This window comes from Antedon mediterranea, chromosome 6 (genome assembly GCF_964355755.1).
Source record: "Antedon mediterranea chromosome 6, ecAntMedi1.1, whole genome shotgun sequence".
Lineage (NCBI taxonomy): Eukaryota > Metazoa > Echinodermata > Crinoidea > Comatulida > Antedonidae > Antedon > Antedon mediterranea.
Genome location: NC_092675.1, coordinates 283745 through 295890, shown reverse-complemented (window position 1 = coordinate 295890; position 12146 = coordinate 283745).

The following is a 12146-nucleotide window of genomic DNA, read 5'->3' as shown; positions in this document are numbered from 1 at the left end:
TCATTCTATTTGGATTTACTTGTTAAGTATGAATAAATAAAATATAAAAACATATTACTAGTATTTTTTTCAAAGAAGATTGAAGAATAATATATTTCTGTTTATATTTAAAGTTTCTACAGGGGCTGCTTTTTGGTATGTTGATTTAGGAGATACATACAGCATTGATGATGTTTATGTATACCCAGCATCTTTAGGTTCGTAATATTATTTATTTTAATTACTTACGTTGCATCATGGTGGTACCATGAGGCTTCAAATAAAATGCATACATATACCATATGTCATAATGATGTAATCTTTTTCTTTGCGCATTTTCTAACGTACGTGCACGTGGCGTTTGTCGTGAGGATAAAGTGATGAATTCAAATCTAGTATTCTATTAGGCTTAAAAGTTCCAAAAATGTGTATGCACAATACCTAGATATACATGGCAGACTAAAATAGCTAGGCTGTCCTGTTTATCTAAATTAGCATAATTTCTAGAAAGAAGGAATGTATATTTTGTATTAAAATCTCTTTAGACTACCCTGTATTTAGAACCGTTTTCAACAACAAATGAGATATTCTGTCCACGAATATAAAACACATCTGATTGTATCCTTGCAATTTGATTGGTTAACTTACACATCTGTTGGAATTCGCTCTATCTCATGGAAAAGTGATATCTAATGGTGATAATGAATGGTTCTAATGCACGTTCAGCTTGAACTGTAAACATTTTAAAAATTTTTGCCACAAGTTACAAAGATAGCAACTTTTAAAATCTTTAAAAAATTAACCTTGCATTATGGATTTTTAGGACTCCCCCAACGATCTACCTCAAGTTTTGAGCTCAAATTATTTAGATTAGTCTTTCATATGTAAATCAATCAATTTAAACTTGAAAATCTATTCTACTTCTGACTGCAGTTTCTCAGAGAGATTTTCTATTATAAAATTAATTCTGTGGCATTTTTATTTCAGGTACACTTACTGGCCTTGAGATCCGTGTTGCTAGTGATACCAGTTCACTCCTTACTTCAACTAACATCTGTGGATCTATTCCTTCCTCAACAACCGAAGGTTATTACTTTGTAGACTGCAATTCATCCAAGATTGGGCAATATGTTTCTTTATACAACAGTAATATTAATGAGATCATTGTTTGTGAAGTATATGTTTATGGAGGTAATTAACATTTGATAAGGTACCACCATCATTTCATGTTGATTTTTAAACACTTTTAAACAGAGCTTTTATCACTCAGTAATTCTCACATGATTGTTATTGTTAATCTATGTGAACAAGAAAAAATGTAAATTATTAACTAAATCAAATTAAAATTTGCATACCACTGAATGTGTACTGTATGTGAAATATGCAGATTACTTACGGTAATGTACCCGAATTTGAGAGTCGGTCCAGCATAAGCCAGCCATTTTAAGCCAATGCTTTTTGTGACAATTGGCAAACTAAACAGTTAGTCTTTTTCTTACTTAAAGTGCCTGTACCAGATTTGACATGCCCTAGTGATATTATGACTTCAACAACTAAAGTTGTGACATGGGATACACCAACAATACTTGATGTTGACCCTGCCGTGGTTGCCACTTGCTCTCCATCTTCTGGTTCATCATTTACTGTTGGCTCTTATACTGTAACATGCAGTGCCACTAATTATGGTGATTGCACTTTTACAGTTTTAGTAACAGAAGGTATGTTTTTCCTCTTTTATACAGTAATGTGTTTCAAATGATCTTGTACTCTGCAACAATTATGCTACTGTACATGGATCCCTATACATTAATGATAATGATACAGTATTTCTGATTGAATATAACTGAGGTTACATTAAAGTATACTGAAACATTTTACATACACAAAGGAAAAAATCGCTATGTTTTAATATCTAATTAATTGTTATTACACACCTGATTGTATTCTTTTGTACTTTTTATTCAATCAATGAAAGATTTACTTTTCTATTTAACTTGGCTCTTCAATTCAACCTGCTTTTTTTTAGCAAACAATCCGTGTGCCAGTTCTCCATGTGTCAATGGTGGTACTTGTAATGATTTTGGTACATCTTACACATGTACATGTCCAAGCCTCTATACTGGAACCAGATGTGAAACTAGTAAGTCTACAAAATAAATACAAGGATACTATATGATTTATTTTTTATTTGTAACAATTGTGTAGTTTCATGTATTGAAATTTAATGAGTTTGTTTAGTTGTGTTATGATATCTTTAAAAATCAACTCTTTTTTCAGGAATTGGTGCATGTGCCAGTTCTCCATGTCATAATGGTGGAGCTTGTAATGATTTTGGTATATCTTACTCATGTACATGTCCAAGCCTCTATACTGGAACCAGATGTGAAACTGGTAAATCTACTTCTACAAAATGGAAATTATACATTTTTAAACAATAGCTCAGTTTAATGTTTGTTGGGAATAAATGTACGATTTTTCTTGTTGTCAAGAGATGTCCACTTTTTTCCACCCACATGCAACTACTTTTAGAAATGTGGTGATCTCTTTGCAACTGACACAAAAGGATATATCTAAGTCATTTTATTATTTAAATTATTGATTAACCAAAATATAATCTAATATGCAGTAATAAAATCTTTTCATAGAACGTGAGAATCCAATTGTAACATGTCCTGGTAATATTAAAGAACATACCTCCTTGGGCCAAACTACAGTGACCTGGAATGACCCCACAGTCAGTGACAATGTTGATACTGGTCTATCAGCTACTTGTTCTCCACCTTCTGGTTCATCATTTAATATTGGTTCAACTAATGTTACATGTTTTGCTGTGGATATGGCTGGTAATGTAGGAATCTGTTTATTTGAAGTAACTGTCAATGGTAAGTGTTACTTCTGTACTACCATTAATGTGTATATGTATCTTAGTTTCTGTTACAATCTTTTGTCTGCCAATCATTTCAGTTCTGTGTTTTAGGTAGTAGGGTCTCCTCATTACATATTAACACTATACTTAGATAAATCAGATAAGGCAAATGTTGTCCTTTCTCAATGCATTTTGTTTTTCTATGATTTTGAAATAATCTCTTAATTTTAATAAATGCCAGAGAAGTTATTTAAAACACATCTTACATAATATAATTTCAGATGACAAAATGCCAGATAGTATAACTCCAGTTGTAACATGTCCTGACAGTGTTGTACATCAGTTCAAAGTGACCTGGGATGACCCCTCAGTGAGTGACAATGTTGATACTGGTCTGTCAGCTACTTGTACTCCACCTTCTGGTTCATTATTTGATGCCGATTCAACTGATGTAACTTGCACATCTACAGATATTGCTGGAAATATGGGAAGCTGTGAATTTACAGTTTCATTTGGAGGTAAAACAATTAAATTCAGCATTTGTCCAACTTTAAAAAAACTTAACTGCTCAATAAAAAATCAGAAATTCACAAAGAAAACAGCATATAAACCAACAATGTTATGTTCTAAAACCCAATCAATCTTCTCTGCCAGCAATAGGTCTTCACTTGTCTTATCCATTTAAAAAACAAATCTGTTGCCCAAGCACAATTTAATAAGCTTTGCTTTATAAATGTTTACTATGCCTTACCTAAAGGAATTTCATTGCAGGTAATTAAATTTGCTTAAATTTAAAGTACAATTTAACTTAAGTACATAATTCATTAACTTAAGTATATAATTCATTAACTTAAGTACATAGTTCATTTACTTAAGTACATAATTCATTAACTTAAGTAGATAATTCATTAACTTAAGTACATAATTCATTAACTTAAGTACATAATTCATTAACTTAAGTACATAATTCATTAACTTAAGTACATAATTCATTACCGTAATGAATATACGTAATTTACGTATTCATTCTATAACAGTATAATAAACCTTGAAAGCACTTCATAGTTTTTATAATCAATTTTTTCCTGAGCTGATGGTTAAAATTTGTAAGTAAGAGAGCTCGTTCAAGCTTTGAGAGGGAGCTTGATCAAGCTTTGAGATGGAGCTTGATCAAGCTTTGAGAGGGAGCTTGATCAAGTTTCGGGAGGTAGCTCATTCAAGCTTTGAGAGGGAGATCATTTCAAGTTTTGAGAAGATCGAGCTTGATCAACTTTGAGAGGGAGCTCGATCAAGCTTTGGGAGGGAGCTTGATCAACAGCCAAAAACGCAATGCTGTTGCTGCTGCAATGATCCAATGACAAGTTGATTTTCGAACAGGATCAGTCAACAATGTCTTGTGGAAACAAATCTCAAAATGTTTATAACATAGATATCACTTTTCCGTTAAGTAGGGCTAATTCCAAATGACACGTGATGGGTAATTAACAAATCAAATTACAAGAATACAACCAGGTGTGTTATAAAAGAATTTAAATGTATTTTATTATCAATATCAAGGAAGACTATTTTCAAAAATTTCAACAAATTTGTGATGAATATTAAGTATATTTGTTTACCTTCCAAAAGTTACTTTTGATGCTGATTGAAAATACTGGTCTATAACCATGCACTAATGACATATAGCAATGTTGTGTTTTCTCTACTATCCTACAGCATTACATATTCATGTATCACTTATAAAAAGTGTTTTCTATAACATGCTTTTGAACAGTTTAAATGTTGTATTTACTTTTGAAGGTAAATGTGACACATCCTGTAACACAGTACCAGTTTACCTGATAGCAATAATAATTGTTCAGGCCATCATTATTTTGATGATGTCTCCAACTTTGGTTTTTTATTGCAGGTTTTGTACTTAAACAATTATTTTTATTTGGGCTATTATTGCTTCTCTTTAGGTGACGTCTCAGCCTAACAGTAGTTTTTGATATATTACAGACTTCTGTTGTAATTCAACAAGTTTAGCATATAATAATCGCTTTTAAATACTGTATTCATTCTGCTTGCAATTTAATCTGGGGATTTGAAAACTTAGCTTGAATAATTGTCTTTGATCACTTATAACGATTAAATTTAAATTAAAACAAATTATTTATACCTTGTTTGTTTTAACATGTGTAAATTGCAGTACTAACACCGGTACATTTAATCATCAGTTGCCTAATAACCTATATTTTTGTTTTTACTGTGTATATTTTTCTATATATTAAAACGAATCATACAATTTCTCCAATCTGTTTCAAATCTGTTGAGATAACCTCTTTTTCATATAAATTTATATAAAGATTATATTTCTTAATATTACATTTAAATAACTTATTTAAGGTTTATTTAAATATGGTATATTAATTTTACCTTAATAATTCATAGATTATTTAAATCAATGTTGTTACCATTTTAAGGCTACTGTGCAGTGAGGTATGTATTTGGTCAAATCTCTTGCCCTACTCTGACATACTCCACAGCATATGATTATCACCCTGTGCTGTACCTGCTGCTCGATTCCAACCCTAACCATCAGCTCAAGCTCTGCTGTCTAGAGAGGATCTGAAGGTTGTGGGTTCCTAGTCTGACCCGATAACTAATTGTGTTCAAAAGTGACGATAGTTTACCACAGTATAATAGTGAATGCACATTTATTCATTTTTTTTCCTTTTTTTCAAATAATAAAAATGTTGTTTGTTGAAGATTAATTCATTTATCTTAGGTCCCACTACTCTCAGAAGAACAAGGAAGTGGGTGTTTCCTCAGAGACGAACATGACTGATTATGATAATGTTGCAATGCCAATAAAACCATCTAATACAGTATATGAGATCAGTTTGCCAACTGCTGATAGTGAAAATGCTGTAGCGCCACCACCTCTGCCAGATTCTAGAGAGACATTTAAAGATCTGCACACATACTCATCACTGGAACCAACATATATTGATTTGAAACGGTAATCATGAGAGGCCACTGAGATTTATAAAAAATGGTATAAACAACTTTATCATGTAGTCATTAAAACTCCAATATATCCATAGTTCTTAGTTTTATTTCCATACACCAACAGCACTAATTAAAATGTCAATTAGGAATATAAACATTGAACATTTGTGCATTATTTATGTCAACTTACAAAGGGCATTCTGTAATACGCTTGTTTTTTTTATTTTGACACAAATAAGTTAATTAAGAAGAATGAACCACTTATAGCTTTGTTAAGTTGAAATAAGTAATGCTTGATATGTGTATAGTATATACATTCATACATAATTCATAAACAATACTACATTCTTTTTGATATTTTCTCTTTAGTAAAGTGCAGAGCAGAACCTTTTGAAGAGGTTTTTCATTCAACAAGCTAATGATGATATTGTAGTGGATATGTTGATTGAACTTCTTCACTCTGTACAATCTACTACTCAACTGAGATTCTGTGGTCTTGGTTGGTGCTTATTGTGAAGTCACAAGTTTAAATCTACTAAATTGTTACCAGTATCTGTTATGGTACAGGATGACATTTTATTTCAATAGACCATTTTATACAGTAGTACTCGCAATGTCTGACAGAGGGCGCTTCATGGTGGTTGGACGTGTTTCTGAAGTTGTAAAAGTTTTGAATCTTGTTTGCTGGTTTTGTATAGTTTTTTCACGATTTTTACTTACATAAAGTCTCCATTACTCTTCTTATTGCTACAAATGTAGCTTAAGCCCTTGTATTATTCGATTTGTCTTTCGATTGGAGAGATTTTTTGAGATTGTCTTTGCTAGGCCTGGGTTTGTGGTTGGACGAATCTGTAATCGGAAAGTCTTTGAATCTTGTTTGCTAGTTTTTTTTATAGATTTGGTATTTCTTAAATAATATAAAACTCCCTTTGCTCATCTTTTATTCAATTGTTGCTTGTGCTCTTATTTTACTTGCCTTAGCTGTTGATTATACCAGGCCTTTAGCCTCTCCATACGCTAAGGAATAGGCTAGGCTTAGGCCCTTAAATTTGTTGTGCGCGCTTTATGGTAGTGGGACGTGTTTCTGAAGTCGGAAATTTCTTTATTATTGCTGGCGGGGTTTGTAAGTTGTTTTTTTTACGATCTTTTACTTTCATATCATTATTCCTATTCTTATTGCTTCAAATTTCTGCTTGAGCTCTTAGTGTATTCTAAGGACTGGTGAGATTTTTCTTTTTTTAGATTGTCTTTCGCTAGGCCTAGGGTTGTGTAAGCAGTTAGGGCATGGCTTCCAAAAGCAAAGATGAAGGTGCCAGGCCAAAGCCTAGATCACGTAATGCAGGAGGCACAGTTGATAAAACGGTATTAGATATCGAGGGTGAAGACGAATGTGGTTCATGTGGTGGCCATTTTATGTCTGGTGGCAAATCGGTTTTATGCGGTCTTTGTAAGCTATGGTTCCACATAGATTGTCAGAAAATTAATGAAGCCAAATATAAGTGGCTATCCAAAGATGACTCATCCATTTTTTGGTACTGTAGGAGCTGCTCAGTCTCAGTAGGCAATTTCATGGGTCTTATTAATAATGTTAATGAGACACAAAAAACCATGATTAAAACAATTGAAGCAATTAAATCTGAGGTAGAGATCAATAAAGAGGATATTAAAAAGTTATCCCGGTCATCTAGTGTTGTTAATAATGAGGAGGTTAAGACAATAATTGAAAATAGACTTAAGGATGAAAATGAGAGATTGAAAAGAAAATCTAATTTGATGCTATATAGAATAGATGAGTCCAAGAGTAATGACTCGGATACAAGAAAAAATGATGACCTCAGTAAATTGACAGGTATTTTCGAGGATATTGACCTAGAGGTCGAAATGAGGACATTTTTCCGGGTGGGTAAACACGGAGAAGATGGGTGCCGCCCTATAAAGGTAGTTTTCAAGGAGGAATGTATCAAAAGAGATGCCTTTGAAATTGCTATACAAAAAAAGTGCGCAGTAAGTAATGATAGAACAATAAAGGAACGTGATGAGTATAATAAACTTAGGGACATATTGAGGGATAGGCAAAGCAAAGGGGAAAAAGACTTGGTAATTAGAAGGGGGAAAATAACTCGGTTTCGTTCCCAAAGCACTACCCAATCGGAAGAGAACACTGCCTAACAATGTAAGTTCTACGCAGTCAGAAGATGTTAATGATTTTTTTAATGTATTTTATACAAATTGTGATTCCCTTCTAAATAAGAAGAATGAGCTTCTGTTGCGTTTATCTTCAGAGAAAGTTGATATCATTGCTTTGACTGAGATTCTACCAAAGAAGTACTTTTTTGAATTGTCTATAGAAGAGTTTCATATCCCTGGTTTTCAGATGTTTTTGCCCGGCAAATGAAAAGCTTTCATCTGGTAGAGGAGTTGTTATTTATGTTCGAAATGGGATGTCTGCCACTCCGGTTTTGTTTAAAGATATTTTGTTTGAGGGATCCATGTTTGTTGAGATTAAAGTCAAGGATCGCACCTTTTTAATTGGATGTGTGTATAGAAGTGACGCCGGATCTAGTGTCAATAATTCTGCTTTGTCTTCTCTGTTTAGAAAAGTGGCATCCTTTTCTTGTTCTGATTTTATTATAGTTGGAGATTTCAATTATAGGAGTATTAATTGGGAGCTAGGATATGTGACTGGTGAAGATGGTAAAAATAGTCATAATTTTTTTGACACCATTAATGACTTATTTTTAGCTCAGCATGTACGAGACCCAACCCGTTACAGAATAGGAGAACAGGCCAATGTTCTGGACCTGGTGCTTACATCTAATGAGGATTCTATTAGTGAGGTCCTTCAAGCTCCACCATTAGGTAAGAGTGATCATATGGTACTTTGATTTAAAATTCCAGTTAATTTAATCAAAGAAGAGGTGGAAGAGGTCAGAAATTATTTCCATGCTGATTATGATAAGTTTCGTGGTTTTCTTGATGGTGTCGATTGGGAAACTGAGTTATTGGATAAGGACGGGTTACACTCGCACGGTTCTTTTGATGAGATCTTATCTAGAGGTATGGAACAGTTTGTTCCAAAGTGTAAGAAACACTTGTCTGGAAATGTTAAGAGACCTTTGTGGTATACTAAGGAGGTTGATAAGTCTATTAAACAGAAGAATAAATGCTGGAAACAGTATATCAAAGCAAAACGTAAAGGGCATGACTGCTAGTGTCAAATGGAACACGTTCATTAGAGTAAGGAATGATACTGTCAATTTGATTAAGAGTTCTAAAATCATCTTCGAAAATAAGATTGCAAATGAGGTTAAAGTCAATGAAAAGTCTTTTTGGCGCTATGTAAATTCTCAGTTAAACACCAGATCTGGTATTCCTACTCTTAGAAATGTTGAAGGTAAACTTGTTGTAGATGACCAAGATAAAGCCGAGTCTTTTAATTCTTTTTTTAGCAGTGTCTTTTGTAAGGAGAACTTATCGAATGTTCCGAATCTTGATAAAAAAGATTGAGGCTTCCTTGTCAGATATTGAGTTTAATGTAGAAGATATTCATAAGCTGTTGTCTAACTTAGTTATAGATAAGTCAGCTGGCCCTGATGGCTTTCACCCACGGGTTTTGATTGAATTAAAGGATCAAATTGCTTACCCTCTCAGTCTAATATTCACTAGATTATTCAATGATCAGAAGGTCCCTCTATCGTGGAAGGAGGCAATTGTAATACCTATATTTAAGAAAGGCAAAAAGGAGGACCCGGCTAACTACAGACCGGTTAGTTTAACGTCGGTCATAGGGAAAATGATGGAAAGGATTATTAGGGATAAACTTGTAATGTATCTTGAGAGTAATGGTCTTTTGTGCAATGAGCAATTTGGATTCAGACAAGGTAGATCATGTGCATTACAACTACTTGATGTCCTGGAGAGTTGGACTACTAACCTGAATAACCATGATAGCTTTGATTGTGTCTATTTAGACTATAAAAAGGCCTTTGATAGTGTGCCACACCAAAGGCTTCTAGTCAAATTGAAATGTTTTGGTATTACGGGAAATCTACTAGGATGGTTCTCTAATTATTTGTCAAATAGAACACAACGAGTTAGTGTCAATGGTCAATTGTCATCACAGGCTCCAGTATTAAGTGGAATTCCACAGGGTAGCGTTGTGGGCCCAATCTTATTTTCAATCTTCATTAACGATTTACCTGATGTTGTCGAATCTAGTATACGTTTATTTGCAGACGACACCAAGTTGTATAGAGTGGTCAATAACATTGATGATGCGGATTTATTTCAAAGAGACATTGACAGTGCTTTCCATTGGTCTAATGTTTGGCAATTGCCATTTAATGACACTAAGTGTAAGGTATTTCATTATGGTCGTGATAATCCCAATTTCTTGTATTCAATGGCTGGTAATTTACTACATGAGGTAAAGCAGGAGAAAGATCTAGGTGTTACCTTTGATCCTAGTTTAATCTTTAATTTGCATGTAGCGGATATTTGTAAAAGAGCTAATAAGAAACTAGGAATGATTTATAGATCTTTTAAATTCTTGAATAAAGATGGATTTTTGAAGCTGTATAAGTCTATTGTCAGGCCAACGCTTGAATATTGTAACACTGTTTATAATCCTATTAGAAAACGAGATCAGGATGAAATAGAGAAGGTCCAGCAAAGAGCAACAAGATTGATTCCTAGGTACCGTAATATTCCTTATGAACAACGTTTGAGAATTCTTGGTCTTCCTACCATGAGATAACGAAGGCAGAGAGCGGATATTATCCAAGTTTTTAGGATAGTTAAAGGTTTCGATCGTATTTCGATCAACACATTTTTTGAATTTGATCTAGAATCTCAGACCCGTGGACACCCATATAAACTCAAGTTTAAAAGCTCTCGTCTTAATATTAGGAGGGACACGTTCTCCAGGAGAGTTATTCTCTTATGGAATGCTCTGCCTACGGATGTAGTTTCATGTGCTACGGTGAACTTGTTCAAAGCAAAACTTAACGTCGCATGGTCTAACCACCCGCTGAAGTTTTCACCCTATATAGAATATGATTTTATTGCTAAGAGGGGCTTTTAAGCACTGAGTGCTTCGCCTCGATCCCGTAGACGAAAGTGTACGGGAAACAAGTAAACAATAAAATAAATTGTTAAATAAAGCAGAACAGTTAATTTTATTTTGTGTACTTATCCTATATATGACTGATGCTTATTGTGAAGTGACATGGTCACACATGAATAACTCACTTGTTAATTGATGGTAGACTTTATGTGAATTCAAATGCAGAAGATCTTTGTCAGAAAATACAATATATTTGAATAATTTTTGAATAGTACTTATTTTGTATAATAAATACATTTTTTATAAAGAAATTAGTATTGGTGTTGCAAACAATTTTGATACTGTTTCATAGCAACCTCCTTGGGCATATACAGCGCAGTTCTTATAACCCCATTTTGTGAAATAATAAGATTAATTACAGGAATATTTAATAAAAGTAAATAATATAAATAAAAGTCCTTTGATTATTAAAATGAATAATTTTAAGAAGGAAACTAAACTGCAACAACATTAAATTAATGATCGGAAAAATATTTTAATTTTAGTGTGGGAATATGATATTCAAGTTCCAATGAAAAAAAAATTAATCTGACAGAAACTTTATGTTCAGATTATCTCCATATACTGATGATTATTGTTTCATAGCATTGTGTACTTAAAATATGTTGATTTAAAATAACATAACTATGAGTAAATATAGGATTGTCTCATTTTGTTGTAAAAGAAGAAATAAATAAATAAATAAATATATGAGGAATACACTAGGATTCAAGAAAGATGCACAACATAACAGTTGAGACAATTAATTTTTTTTAATGAAGACACTCCGGGCAAAACCCTCAAAAGAGATGTTCATAGTTGGTCATATGAATCTCACAACCAAAATTATTATTCCTGTTTCTAAGTTTCTCTGTAATCTTTTCGAATATAATTTTTAATTTGATTGACTTTTAAAGTTTTTTTCTGTTACCACGCATCTGAGAAATTAATGCCAGTATTTTGATTTAATAATAATGTATTTTATAATAGTGATATATATATATAATATATATTAGTTAATATATTTACTATATAATCATGTTTAATTTAATATCAATGTTTTTGTACTGGGTGGTATCATAGAAGAGTCTCCAAGAAGAATTGGTATCATGTAGACAGTGAGGGCGCTATTAAACCCGGAAATAATACTTGATACCATGCAAAAAAGAATAGGCTACGTGGTATATAAAACAATCAAGAAAAAAA